The sequence below is a fragment of the Callospermophilus lateralis genome, chromosome 6, assembly GCF_048772815.1.
Source record: "Callospermophilus lateralis isolate mCalLat2 chromosome 6, mCalLat2.hap1, whole genome shotgun sequence".
Classification (NCBI taxonomy): domain Eukaryota; kingdom Metazoa; phylum Chordata; class Mammalia; order Rodentia; family Sciuridae; genus Callospermophilus; species Callospermophilus lateralis.
In genome coordinates this window covers 159,140,328-159,143,520 of record NC_135310.1, presented here as the reverse complement: position 1 = coordinate 159,143,520, position 3,193 = coordinate 159,140,328, and positions in this window count along the sequence as shown.

The window sequence follows — 3,193 nt, the reverse complement described above, 5'->3', positions numbered from 1 at the left end:
TGGGCCACCTCCTCTTACCAGCAGGCCAGGAGACCCTGCCTGGATCCTGGCTGGCTGGATTTGACTGGCCGCCAGCATGAGAAATAAGCCAATGATATAAAAAGGAAAATGAATTTAACGCAGTTTGATCCAGTTGGGGAAAAGCAGCTAGATTGCTTCTCTCTAAGTCCTGTAGAAATGGTTCCAATTTATAGAAACAAGTCAGGGAATACACATGCAGACTGCAGACTTAGCCGCGTTGGCCAGAGGGCTTGTCACAGTTCAGTCTCCCTGGCTCCTGCCCCAGCCAGGCGGGAAGGGGGGTGGTGTTCTTACTATCCATTCTCAGCATGAGGAAATTTGGAGCTAAAACACTTCGAAGCTTTTAGTTTCAAAGGGGCTTTGTTTCAGTGGGACAAATTCCTTTTTGCAACCACATTCTGAATAATACTATTTAGTAGGGTTCTTTTGAATATCCAATGAGATGACACATGTAAAATATCCAGAATTGTGCTCAATAAATGTTAGCCACTATTGTTGTATTCCAAGCACTTTATACATGTTTGTGTATGTGTGTGTGTCTGTTTAATTTCATGTACCTTTTGAAAAAGAATTCATATTAATACAGTAACAGTACTAAAAGATATATGCTTAAAAATTCTCTCATCATTATCAGTCCTTCTCTGATTAGAGTATAAAAATGTACCTTCCATTTTCACAGACAGTTGGGGACACAATTTTCTGGGCCCTTGCTTTTCCTGCTCACATCCTGGGTTTCTGGAAAACTCTCGGTGTCAGGATCCGTAGTTCTGTTCCCTTCTTTGCAAGCTGCATTGAATTCCGTGGTGTGGACGTGCTGTGCTTTGTTTTCCCAGTCTCCAAATCGGGGTGATTTAGGTTTGTCCTGTCTCTGTCACAAACAGTGCCCCTGTGGACTTCCGTATAGCAGAGACACTGGAGCCAGGTTGACTGAGTCTGTCACCTCTACTGTCACTTTGCCTGTGGGGAAATGACTAGCTGTACCAAACTCAGCTTCCTTAAGTATAAAATGGTGAGTCTAGAGCCACCCTCGGGTTCTTGTGAGGACTGGATGTGAAGTGCAGTGCTAGGAACTCACCATGGTAAGTAAGCCCACCTTTTACTGCCCAGTTCTCCATCTGTCAGAGTGCACCCGCAGAGTGGATCCTTAGAAGTGGACTTGCTAGACCCAAATTTGTTGAAAATTGGCAAAGCTGTACACATGGTCCCAGCTACTGGAGAGGCTGAGGCTGGAGGCCAGCTTGGGCAGCATAGGGAGGCCCTCATCTCTAAAAAAAATCAACACCAACAGGGGAGTTAAACTGATCTGGGATGTTGGCACTCTAGATCAACGTGCTGTCTGCCCAATCCTGCTCGACCCAGGATGCTGGCCTTCACAGAGCTGCTTAACCTGCTGCCGGAGACAGCTCCTTGGTGTTGGCAGTAGCCAAGCATGCACATGGTACTGAAAAAAGAAAACAGAGCAAAGTAAATTAGGAGATTTTTAAGGAATCTTTATAATTTTTGTATTTTTATTTTTTTGGTACTGGGGATTGAATCCAAGGGCTCTTTACCACTGAGCTACATCCCCTGTCCTTTTTTATTTTTTACTTTGAGACAGGGTCTCACTAAATTGCTGAGGGTCTCAATAGGTTGCTGAGGCTGTCCTTGAACTTGAAATCTTCTGCCCCAGCCCTCCGGGTCACCGGAATTAAAGTCACATGCCACCTTTAATGGGATTCTTTATAAATTTTCCTGGGTGTGACAATGACATGGTGATCATACTTTTTTAAAAAGGGGGAAAAATCTGATTTCTTTTTTAAAGCTTATATTTCCAATAAGAAACATGTCTCTTCTCAATGCTCAATGAGCTTATTTATTTTCTGCATTTTGTTGACTTAAGTGTCCACCTTCATTGAGAGAAACCACCTGAGAGGGTTCTGCTTGCTCCCTTCCTGATTTCTTTCTGATGGTCAGCATTGCGCACTGGTTCTTTCTCTGTGTCTCAAGGGTTCACTGTCCCTCGGCTCAGGCTTAGTTCCTCCTTCACAGTGACAGACTCCTAAGGAACATTCAACCTGTCATTCAGGTAGTTCAGGGAGCTGAACATGCTTTTTTCTTTGATGCTTAAAAGATTAGATGTTTCAAGCAAGCAACACAGATCAATTTGCTCTATGAAGCATGACGGTCAGAAATCAATGTGCACGTTGTACATTTGACCTATGAATGGGTGTGTAGTAGTCACACACGGGGAGTGTAGTAGTTGTGTGTAGACAACTTTGAGTTGAGTTGTCCATGGAACTGGAGACAGGAATTCGTCACATGTAAATGTCACAGCTTCCCAGTGGAGAGAGATGGCCTGCTTTGCTCTCTTTTCCTAAGCCAGTAGCAGGCGAGATCATTTCTGCTTCTTACCTACATTCCTTTTTTTGAGTAGCCTCAGGAATCGCTACCCATAAAGACCAGGAAATACAAACTGTAGTGGAGACTTGAGGGACTAGCTCATAAGCCAGACATTCCGGTAGGTCCTGTCACATCAAAGAGTCTCTCTCCCTCTCCTCCCCGTGCCTAGAATTCCTTTCACAAGGGGCAGAATGTTCCAGCTCTCCATTTGAGATAAGGATGGAGATGGACTTTTGATGCCCAGGCTCCAGGGGCAAGCAGAGGGGGAGCTGGCCGAGGTTCTGGGCAGAGCTGCTGGAGAAGCAGGAGTGTCAGGGCGCACGATGCGCTGACCGGGGAGCCCGTTTCAAGAGGGTGCGCAACAGTGTGCCGTGCCAAAAAGAGGAGCCAGGTTCTGTGGGCTTTGCCAGCCTGGGCTTCCCTTTTGGGAAAGAGGCTGAGAGAAAGGCAGGGAGGCAGCCAGAGACACCAAGTGACAGGAAGTCTCTTTTCCCAAGAAGGCTACATGGAGTTGTTAGGGGAAGGAACCAGTACACAGAAGACACAACTAAAACCGGGAGGCAGGGAGGAGTTCGGAGGAGTTTGGAGGAGCAAAAGAATCACATTGAGTTCCAAATGGTTCAGGAAGAAAAAAAAAACATGTATTAAACAGACAAATGTGGCAAGAAGTTGGTGTTTGTTGAATCCATCTTCATATGTGCTGAATTCTGTCAAAATAAGAAGGATGTGAGAAATCTGTGAACAGGCCACCTATGTTTGAAAAGCCTCTTTCAAAGCATTAGGAGATTTCTAA